The sequence below is a fragment of the Gossypium hirsutum genome, chromosome A11 (assembly GCF_007990345.1).
Source record: "Gossypium hirsutum isolate 1008001.06 chromosome A11, Gossypium_hirsutum_v2.1, whole genome shotgun sequence".
Classification (NCBI taxonomy): Eukaryota; Viridiplantae; Streptophyta; class Magnoliopsida; order Malvales; family Malvaceae; genus Gossypium; species Gossypium hirsutum.
Window position 1 is genome coordinate 58,795,331 of NC_053434.1, and position 12,364 is coordinate 58,807,694.

At 33.6% G+C, this 12,364-nt stretch overlaps 1 non-coding gene across 1 annotated transcript; it reads right to left on the reverse strand.

The window, feature by feature from the left end:
* Positions 1-4,376: 4,376 nt before the first annotated feature.
* On the reverse strand, positions 4,377-4,482 carry LOC121210577 (small nucleolar RNA R71). Its single transcript, XR_005905692.1, has one exon. It is a non-coding gene; the product is annotated as a small nucleolar RNA R71 (small nucleolar RNA).
* Positions 4,483-12,364: the final 7,882 nt, after the last annotated feature.

Here is a 12,364-nt window from a genome sequence, read left to right on the forward strand (position 1 = left end):
ATGTTTAAATAGTTAATTAGGTAAAAAGGATTGAATTACAAAAGGTGTAAAAGTTGAGTTCTATTAGTTAAGTGGATTAAAGAGCTTTAATAAGATGAATTAATGGACTTAGATGATAATTATACCATATATGTTGATGGTGGACAAATATGGAAATGTTTATATTAGTTTTTAAGTTATAATATAAGGGTAAATGAGTAAATAAAAAAAATCATGAAATAAACCAAAACAAAGCTATCATATTCTTTCTTTTCCTTTTTTCTTGTTTTAACCAAAATTAGCCATTGAAGGGGGGGAAAGCTTTGCTTTTGAGTTTCTTCATGCATGGTATGTTTTTGATCCTCGATTTTAGTGATTTTTATGTTTTTGAGCTCGTTTTAGCTTAATCTAACTAGCCTGGAGGTTAATTTGCAAAACTGCTAAAGGTTGAGGGACTTTCCATAGTTAAGTTTGAATGTGTTTTTATGTTAGTTGATAGATTATCAATCTTAGTTGTTAAACAAACTTGTTTTGTTAAGTGGTTTTTGATGAATTTGGGATTAGGGATTAAATTGTTGAAAGTGTAAAAATCCATGGGTTTTAATTTGAAATTTTGGTAATTATGGTTTTTTCAAGATCCTTAGTAGAACCGGTTAACATGGTTTTAGGTTAGAATGGTTAAATTTCAAGTTACGAGCTTAAGGACTAAATTGTGAAAAAGTTAAATAGGAGGGGTAATTCTATAATTTCATGATGATGTGAATTCTTGATTGAATTTAATACTTGAAATTATTTGAAGACTTAATTGAATGAAATTATCTATTTAGATCTAGATAAACAACAACCAGACTTAAATCGGGGAAAAGCTAAAGCTTTGGACTAGAGTGTAATTCGGTTATTGCAATCATAGTTGTCGAGGTAAGTTTGTATAAATTATAATCTTATTAATGATAGTTTGATTGATTATCGGTTATATTGTGTTTTTTATAAATTGACTTTAAAATGCATATATATCGATGATTTGAGTAATTGACGGACAAGTAATCCCGTTTGAACCTTAAGAATTCTTAGGATACGAATGACATGTCATTAGGGATTTCATGTCTTGGGTGTTGTCTTGAATGTACTACTGATGGTTGAGGTCTTGCATTTGTTATAGATTCTCCACAGCTCATATGAGCAACATTGTATAGCTAACATTCCAACCCATAGCTCGTGTGAGCAGACCCATTTCACAGCTCGTGTGAGCACTATTAAAAATGAAAAGTTACAGTTATATGGAAAGGCATACTATGTGTGAGTATTCTCAAATATCCAATGTAATTCTAGATGGTTCAGCGGGTAAGTAAAGGATAATGGCATGGTATGTATACAATTGGATGTTGGTTTATGATTTTATGAAAAGGTTAATGTGATAAATGATGTGTACATGAAAATCTACTTATGATATGGTTGAACTTATATGTATCATGTATGAACTTACTAACTTGTGAGTTTGATGGTGTTTATATAGGATTTTACTAATCCTATGGCCTTGGTAATGATGTTATGCTTATTTTATAAATTGTACTAAAGAATGGTAAGTTAGGTTTGAGTTTATACGAGCTTACTAAGCACTAGTTGCTTACGTAGTTATTTTCCTTTGTTTCTTAGATTATTAAAAGTTCGATCGGTTGGAAGCTTGTCAGAGATCTATCATACTATCCAGAAAATATTTAGGTAGTTTTGAGTTATTTTGGCCAAGGTTATAAATGCCATGTATAGAACCTTTTTATAATGGTAGTCATTGAATGTATTAATGGTCAATTTGGTATGTATATGCTTTTGGAATTTATGTTTTGTTTGATGGACTTTTAGTGCCTTGACAAGTTTAAGTCATTATGACCACTTTTAAGTACTTGTAATATATGGTCCTTTTGGTATGTTTATGATGATATGTGAATGGTTATAATTGATGTCATTTGGTAGTTAAAAGAACTAGGTTTTGTGCTTGAAATGTGGCTATGTTGCTTTATTTTGATTAATGATGTTATAGTATAAATGTGGTGCCTTTGAATGGCATATTGGTTAGGTGAAATATGTTGATTGAATTGGTATGTTTTTATGTGTTTGAAAGGTATTTAAGTCTTTTGAATGTGTGCACAAATGGAACGGTTGATTACGTATGTTTTGGTCTTGAAATGACTTATTTTAGGGTTAAATTATGGAGCACATGGCCTACGACACGGGCTATCACACGACCTGGCTACATGACTGTGTGTCACTTGTTATTTTTAGTGTAAATTTCACATGGCCTGAGACACGTCTGTGTGTATCAAATCAGTGAGCTACACGGCCTATCACAAGGCCTGCGACATAGCCATGTGACAAGTCAAAGAGTTACACAGTGAGGCACACGGCCTGCGATACGGCCGTGTGACCTAACTCAGTGGGTTACACAGTTTAAGACACGGGTTGGGACACGACTGTGTGTCCCTTTGTTCGATTTTCACACGATCGTGTGACCCCTATTTTCAAAATTTTCAACTTTTTCTCAAATTTTCTATTTTGTTTCGATTTAGTCCTAGATAATTTCTAAATTGATTTTAGGGCCTCGAAGGCCTGATTTAAGGCCCAAATGTACATATTTACTAAGGTTATAATGAGTTTTAAGTAATTATTGTTAAATGACATTATTGATATGTTTTGATATTAGTTATTCGGATTTGTATGGTAATGCTCTGTAACCCTAACCTGACAACGGATGCAGGTTAGGGGTGTTATAACTGTGCTGCTAGAGTGTGAACTGGACACGCGAAAGTTGTCTTCCCTTTGTTCTTATGTTATTTCTGCTGTCTTCCCTTTGGTTCTTATGTTATTTCTTACTTTGTTCCTTCGTGAATTGAATGATGAAAATGATGTTGATTGATTTTTTGGTTTTAAATTTTATTTGCCAACCCATGAGCTAAATCTCATAGGGATGGGATTACATGATAAAACATTTATTTTCTTTAATGGTTGAAGCATAGATCTGAATTAATTACTATTTCATTCAATTTTTTTTATTTCTAAATTGTATGCATGAAATCTCTAGACATAGAGGATTGTGCAAAATGCCCATAAACTAATTTAATTCTGAAAAGGTTGTATTAGTTGGACCGAAATTGAATGATATGAGCAAGTACTCGACAGATACTTGTAGTAGGCTCTATACATAAAGCAGTTTTCATACAGAAGGAAATAGTGCAGGGTACCGTATTAAAGCCTATAGACACAGGTAGGTTTTTTCTCTTGAAGCGGACCACTTTAAAACTCTTCTGAGTAGTAGATTGATTATGATTTTTCTGAGGTAGTTCTGATAGTAAGGGTAGATTCTTAGTAATTCCAACCTTCCATATCAACATTGTATATCCCTTATCTCTTGCCGTAGTATTTTTGCCATCGCATCCTTAGTTGTTTATTTGTTTAGTTACATATTATTCATATAATGATTTTTGTAATTGCCATTGTATTTCTACTTTCATTTTGCAATAACATTTTCAAATATTCATGAATTCCACATATTGTGTAAATTACTACTCCTTTAATTGCCACTGCATACTTACCATAGCTTTACAATAGCATCAATTGCATTTTATTATAATAATTTGACCATTTTTGTGCCTCAATCCAATCCTCGTGGGAGTGTACTCACTCATCACTTTATTTCTTGATTCGACGTGTATACTTGCACAAATCGCATATCATTTCACAAGCGATACAGTTTTGACACCGTTATCGGGATCGACAATTTAGTGAAATTTGGTTTGGTTATTTTACTTGGTAGTTTTATTTAACTTAGTGTATTTTCTTTTTACAGGTTTTCCATTAGTGCATGAGAAAAGGCATTCCTGTTAACACATAATATTTTTTTAATCCAAAGATTGACAGAACATTGCGGAGAAAGAGAAAAGAATTGAGAAATATGGTTGGAAACAGGAATGATCATAATGGTAATCCAAATGATTGCAATGAAAAATCCTCCTATTGGATGTGTAATGGATGATCGAGATAGGCCAATTAGAGAGCATTTTGTCCCAATGCTGGATGATTTGAATCTAGGGATAATTAGACCAAATATACAAGCTCAGCAATTCGAGATGAAACCGGTAGTGTTCTAGATGTTACAAACCGTAGGATAGTTCAGTGGACTCCCCACTGAAGACCCACGATTACATTTAAGACCCTTTCTAGAAGTATGTGATTTATTCAAACAACAAGGTATTCCTGAAGACACCTTAAGATTTAAGCTATTCCTCTATTCTTTAAGAGATCGTACGAAAGCCTGGCTGAATGCTTTGCCGTCGATAATAGTGGCATCATGGAATGATCTTTGCCAGAGATTTTTGCTACAGTATAATCTCCCAACTATGAATGCCAAGCTTAGAAACAACATCACATCTTTTCGGCAGTAGAGGATGAAACATTATATGAAGCTTGGGAATAATTTATAGATTTAATTCAAAAATGTCTGATGCATGGATTCCAGCACTGGACTCAAATGGAGATACTTTATAATGGAATGGATGCGCATACAAGGATTGTAGTTGATGCATCTGCTAATGGTTCTTTGTTGGATACAACTTATAATAAAGCATATGAGATTTTCGAAAAGAGTGCCAACAACGATTATCAATATCCAACCACGAGAGTTGAGACGGGTAAGAGAGGTGCTGGTACCATAGAGCTTGATTGTGGTGAAGATCATGTATTTGATGATTGCCTATCAAACCCGACACCAGTATACTACATGGGTAATTTTAACCAAAATAATAACCCTTATTCCAATACTTACAATTGGGGTGGAAGCAACATCTGAATTTTAGTTGGAATAATCAAGGTGCAGGGAGTTCACATAGTGTTGCAAGACAAAATATACACAATGCACTGAATGATTATAATGATCCTATGCTGAGGCAAAATGTTCAGCAATATCAAGTATCATTTTCTAATTCTATTGAATCTTTGTTGAAGGAGTATATGGCAAAGAATGATGTTGTGATTCAGAGTCAAGCTGCACCTCTTCGAGTTCTTTAAAATCAAGCGGGGCAAATAGCGAACGCTTTAAATTCAAGGCCACAAGGAGCATTGCCAAGTGATACTAAAATTTTGAGAACCTAAGGGAAGAATGTAAACTGAAAAATATATAGGATTTTCCTATGTAATTTATCACATTTTTACTTAAATTCATTGTTAAATCTAAGTAATTGTTTAATAAATTAATGAAATATATGAAAATATGAAATTAGGACATAGAAATTATTAAAATGTGATTTTATGCTTTACTATATAGTTTTCATGCAATAAATGGCTTATTTTATATTAATTTGAACATATTACATTTTTAAGACATAAAGTGGGCCATGCATGATTAAATTAAATAATAAAATATAAAATTATATTTAATAATTCATTTTAAAATATTTCATTAATAATTTGGGTTTTAATTGATTAATTAAATTGGATAAATTTTATTTTTTGGTCCTCTAATTTATTGATTTATTTTGGACAGGTCTGATAGCTTTGTTGGATTACAAAATCGTCCAAATTGGAAACCAAGTCAACCCAATTTTCGGCTATACATGGCTGCCAATTTAAACCATTCTTTGGTTTAATTACTCAAGGTTTTTACATTGTTGAAGAAATTAGAGATTTGCCCGAAGATTTACAATTGACCGAGTCTTAGTTTTGAGTTGTTGTGGCACTTAAATTGAGCAAAAATCAGCTCAATTTCCTCAATTCATGGCTGGCCATCCATTGAAGATGCTTGAAGAGATGAAACTTCCTATTTTTAGAAAATTATCCTCCTCCCTTCACCTATAAATATGACCCCTTCATTCCCTCATTAATCATCATCCATCATCCCTCATTATTCATCATTCTGTCTTTTCTCCAAATTCTTTTAGCCTTTTCCATTCCCCATGCCTAGAATCATCTCTTCATAGAGATTTTAGCTATTAAGCCTCTTAAAGAGCCTTTGGCCGGCCACCTTGGAGAGCCATTAGCAAAGGAGCAAAGCAAAGAAGCGAAGGAGCCTAGTTAGTCAGAGTCTTGGGTGACAGCCACTTTGATTTGGGTTTAATCTTTCCTTTCTTTAATTTAATCTAAAAATGTTTGTTATGTGTTCTTTGTTCTTGTTTACAACAATGTTAGCTTAATTTTATTTAAGCTAGGATGACTATTTTGATTAAATAATATTTATTTGATTTATGCTTATGATATTTGTGCCTCAATTGATCATGTTTTTAATTAAAGTCAAGTCTGTATTTCGTTCATACGTGATTGAAATGCACCTAAATTAGCTGAACAATCTTAGCCAGACGACGACTAGTGGACACATAATTGAAATGTGCATGCTCAATTTAGATCCTAGCCCCGATTAAATTGCAGGTTGCATAACAACTCTAACCAATCTCTATTATCTGCATAGTTTTTAGATTTGTGAGATTAAATTGTTTCAAACCTAACACGTCCCTATTACCTCACATGAATACTAAGAAACCCTTAGTAAATAAGGATCAGTAAAATGCGTATTTACTAAGTAAACGATTCCAAAAGGACCTAATTTGGTTTCCAAACTCATGAAAGATTGAGTTGCCATGGAATGTTTTTCTGAATGTTATTAAGCATGTTGATAATAAGTTGAGTTTAATTAAAGTAATTGTCCTAGTTTATTTATGTTATAATTGTTGCAAACTGTGTTTAATTTTACTAAAATCTATCTCATTCATATAGTTTGCATACTTAGGATAATTTGCATTAGGGATCGTTGCATTTAGTTTAATATATTTTAATCTTCACTTCTCAACTATATTGTGTTTTTATTTACCAAATTGTTAATATAATTTTACAAATTAAGTGACTTAGCACAAATACAATCCCTGTGGAGATGATAACTCGATACTTGCTTATTACTTAATAATAACTGTGTACACTTGCACAAACCTACGCGTTACAAAGAAGCAATAAATGGCCATTACCCTTAGAAGTGGGACTCAGTTGGACAAAGTTGTTCAAGATGCCACAGTAGAAGGAGACAAATCCATCCGCGATTAGGAAAGGATCTCAGAACCTACTGAATGACAGACAACACCTGAAAAGGGTATATAAAGAAATGTTGCGACAAAATCAGATCATGTTGCCAACAAAAATGCCATAACAAAATAATATCAGCAACCTGAAGGACGACCACTTTTACCTTTTCCTAGCGATTTCACAATCTAAGTAGGATATACAATTTAAAAGGTTTTTAAATGTTTTGAAGCAACTCCACATCAACATACTGTTAGTAGAAGCTTGGAGCAAGGCCTAATTATGTGAAATTTATGAAACATATATTGTTAAAAAAGCATAGATTGGGAGAATTTGAGACTATTGCTCTATGTTGACAAATAAATTGCCTTCAAAGTTAAAAGATCCAAGGAGGTTCACTATCCTTTGTTCAATTGGAAATCATTATGTTGGTAAGTCGTTATGTGATTTAGGAGCGAGTATAAATCTTATTCCCATGTCTATTTTCAGAAAGCTAGTAATTGGGAAAGCAAGACCTACTACGGTTACATTGTAACTGGCCGATCGATCCTATGCCTATCTAGAAGGTAAAATTGAAGATGTATTGGTAAGGGTAGATAAATTTATCTTTCATGTGGATTTCCTTCTTTTAGAATTTGAAGCTAATCAAAATGAGCCAATTATTCTTAAAAGACCTTTTCTTGTTATAGGCAGAACTCTAATTGACGTACATAAAGGTGAACTGATCATGAGGGTAAATGATCAACATGTTACTTTTAATGTTTTTGATGCTTTGAATTGTGCTGATGAGAATTAAGAATGCCATGTCATTGACTTGATGGAAACAACAGTGGAGGAAGAGTTCATAAGTTTTTGCCACAGCAATTCTGATAGTGATGAAGATTCATTTGAGCGGAGACCCTTGTGCACTTTGTTGGAGCAAAATAAACCTTTCAATTTTGTTGAAAAATTCTTGGTAGCTCATGTATATCTGCATAAATCTGTTGATGTCAAAGACATGAAAACATGGGACATATTTAAAGTTAATGGGCAACGCTTATAGTACTATTGGGGTGCTCATGTAGAGCAAGACAAACAGTCTATTGATCTTCGAGATGTTTAACTTCAACATCTAGAAATTTCTTTTTATATTTATTTCATTTTGTCTATTTAAATTTCTTTTAGTAATTTTATTTCCTTTATTTAATAAACTACAGGAGGGGAATGAGTCGGTGATGCAGAGCCCGTTGAGATGAATCTTACCGATGAAGAGAATGCACCCAAACTACCAGAGAAAGAACCAGAGAAAATAGAGTCTGTCAGCATTGAAACTGACCGTGAGGACGAAGAAGAAGCAAATCCCTCAATTGCACCACCAGTGGACAGCACTATGGCTATTCCACCTCCTTCTACTGAATCAATGACTGAACAGGATTGTGAGATCGATCGGATTATTGATGAACTCACCAGATTTGATAATGAAGAGGAGGATGTACCACTTAATCTACTTAAAAGGTCGATGTGTTATAAGATGAGTGCATAAAAGACCATTCGCTGCAATTAAAGTACCACCATTCAGTTCGAGCTCGGGAAGTTTTTCTCTCTTTATTACATCTCATTATATATATATTCTTGCATTCATGATTCATATTTGTACATGCATTGAAGACAATGCATCCCTTAGGTTTGGGAGTGTGTTGAGCATTTAGTATTGCATTAAATAGTTAGTTGAGCATGTTTTAACTTCTTGTTCATTTGTCGTTCATTTTACCATGGCACGCATGATTGCCAGGAAATGTTTAGATTGTGATGAGTGTGTTTTTGTCTATGATGTTCGATGGGGAGCTTAATTCTTCAATAAACTTAGAAAGTTGTGACAGTAGATTAGGTGATTTTAGCTTAGGATAATTTGCTTGTAAATTGATCCCTAAAATTAGGATGTCTTAATTCCGATTATAATTGATCCATAATAAGTTTCTTTTGATAAACTTAGAGACTCTTGAAGCTATATTTGGTAATATGACAATACTCAATAATGAATAAAGTGGCAATGTCTAAGAAAATTCTTTAAAAAAAATGCCATCAATACTCCAATGCTTAGAATTGTCGAGTAAGTCAGCACCACTTTGTTTGTTCCATCGTGCTGCTGACTAGAAAGATAGGTTTGAGTAAGAGTGTATAATAAAGAAAATTAGGGGCATTCTACTGTAGTAATGAGCTAAGTAGCTAAGGAGGTAGTTGTTTGCTCCATCCATCTTTTTAGTCAAAAGCGTTAGCTGCATGAGTGAGTATTCAAATTGTGACATTATTGAGTATTCGACATGGTTGAGTATTCAACATAATAAATGTGACGAGCTAAATCCCCTAGTAAATAAATAAATAAATTAATATGCATAATAAATGGATATGTATGTATTTGAGTATGTATAAGGCTAGATGAAAGAAAAAGAAGGAAAATTAAGTTAATAAAAAGATGAACTAAATAAATTAGGAGATACTTGCTATAGTGAAAATTGCATGAATACTTACGATTTTTCTTTTTTTGGGGCAATATTTTCTACACTGCCTTTGCTAAATAAGCTTTTGAAACTTGATCAAATTTTTAGACATAGAAGACTGTTGAGAACTGAAGGACAAAATGCTCTCTTAAGGGTCTCATAATGCAAAGGTGATTATGTTGCTATGACAATTCTCACGTTCATGCATTCATACATATCTTGCTTGAAGACAAGCAATAACTTAGGTTTGGGGGTGTAATAACTCTTGAAAAGAGTTATAATTCATGCCTTTAGATTTGGTCAATTGACTGTGCTTAAGTGAACTTAACTGCATTTTAAGACATTATTTTAGCATTTTTAAAACATTGCATAAGAAGCTTGGACGGTGCTTAAATATTATTATTTGTTACTTTTAATTGCATATAGAAGGGTTGTGTTTCACGGTTTGGCAGGTGCAGGTTGAGGAATGAGAAATAAAGGAGTGAAGGTTCTTCGGGGTAAAAGGTTGGATATTTTGTTAGCATGAATGCCGTGGTAATTCTAGGAAGCTGAGTCAACACTCAACGCATACTAGTTTCAACCCAACTGTACTTGTACCAGAAAAAACTACCTAAAAAAGAGGAGAAAATAATCCTAGGATGTTGGTTTTTATCCTATAAAAAAAGAATTTAAAAAGAAGATGATCTTGGCTTGTTGAAAAAAGAATTTAAAAAGAGGAAAATATAATCTTGGGTTGTTGGATTTACCTTAGGGAAAAAGCTTATAAAAAGCGAAAGGAGGAAACCCAAAGAGGGACGAACAAGTGTGGAGATCCATAGGCGAAACTAGAAGGTAGCGGTTGAGTAAAGACAGAAAGAGGAAGACAAAGGCAGTCCCTCTTAGCCATTGCAGGACATTGTGCTGCTGGAGTGTGCACGCGAAAGTTGTCTTCTTTTCGTTCTTCTGTTATTTCTTACTTTGTTCCTCCATGAATTGAATGATGAAAATGATGTTTAATGATATTTTGGTTTTGAATTTTATTTTCCAACCCATGGGTTATGTAACGCCACGTACTCGAGACCGTTTCCGGAGTCGAACATGAGGTGTTAACGGACTTAATTCATTACTTAAACAGCTCATACAATTCATTTTAAAATTTCCAGACAAGCTGGCTAACTGCATCACAGTCGCTTTAAAAATCATATCTCGAGTTCTGAAACTCAAAATCCAATTCTGTAAATTTTTCCAGAAACTAGAATCATATTTCTATCTACTACTTTTTTTCTAGAATTTTTGGTCGGGCCAATTAGTACAGTTTATTAGTTAAAGTCTCCCCTGTTTCAGGGTTCAACTACTCTGACCTCTGTGTATTACGAATTAGATATCTCCCTGTACAGAGCTTCAATGACTATAAGGTTTGTCTCTAATAAAACTAGACTCAATAAGGAATCTGTACATATAAAGCATGACTTCTAATTATCTTTTTAAAATTTATGGTGAATTTCCAAAGTCAGAACAGGGGATCCAGAAATCGCTCTGACCCTATTTCACAAAAATTTAAACATCTCATAAAATATAGCTCATATACCTGTTTCGCTTCTTCCATATGAAATTAGACTCATCAAGATTCGATTCCATAACTTATTCATTATTTAATTCCATTTCTACTATTTTTAGTAATTTTTCAAATTCACGTCACTAATGCTGTCTGAATCTATTTTATGGTAAATTTTACCTATTTCATGGTTTCCATGGATTAGCTAGCAATTTGACATACATAACACCAAATATGATCATGATTAGCCATTCCAATGGCTAATCATTACCAAGCATTTCCATACCACTCAATAACCATATCATAAGACCATATATACAAAATGATTATAATGCTATACATGCCATACTCAAAATATACAAGCCATTATGCCAAGATGGTATACGGATAGTGTGAGCGAGCCTCCGACCGTTCCCAATTTTCGAGCTGGCTTATCAAAACTACAAGGAATGAAAAGGAGGGAGTAAGCATAAATGCTTAATAAGTTCACATGCAAATAGCAAGTAACATAACCATATAAGCAAACATAAAACATCATTTGCATAATCATCACCAAGACATTCATATCACATTTTCATTTATCATTTTACCATATTGTTGTTATATCGATTTTTCAACCCGAGGGTTAAGTACATACCTGTTCAAAGTACCCATTTCACAACACTTAACAATACATCCCTTTCTTCTTGAGTATTCCTCCATTTCAGTAGAACTTTACCCGTTGAACACATCGGAATATAATTCGGATACATGGAAAGTTTGCACATAAGTGCCACATATGTAGCCAAGCTACCATGTAACCCGCCCATAAGCGAACTCAGACTCAACTCAGCGAGCTCGGGCATTCGCATCCATAAGTGAACTCGGACTCAACTCAACGAGCTCGGATGCCTAGTTACATCTCTCGAACTCGGACTCAACTCAACGAGTTCGGACATTCGCATCCATAAGTGAACTCGGACTCAACTCAACGAGTTCGGATGCTCAACCATCCTAGTGACATGTCACTTGTATCCTAATCCATTCCTAAGGTTCAACGGGACCTTTTTCCTAGTCATGTGTCTCAACCATCTTCTACGGAATGCCGATACCGATACTCGGTAGTATTTCACATTTTCCAAGTATATCACATAATTTGACATATTATCAAACAATTGTCACAGTATGATATTTCATAATAATTATCATATCATTTAAATAACATTAAAACATTTAAAATAATAACTATGTTACCAACATTTACATATGAACTTACCTCGTATGCGAAAATGTCTACTTTTACCATTTCGTCCACAACTTGGTATTTTCTCCATTTTAGCCCGAA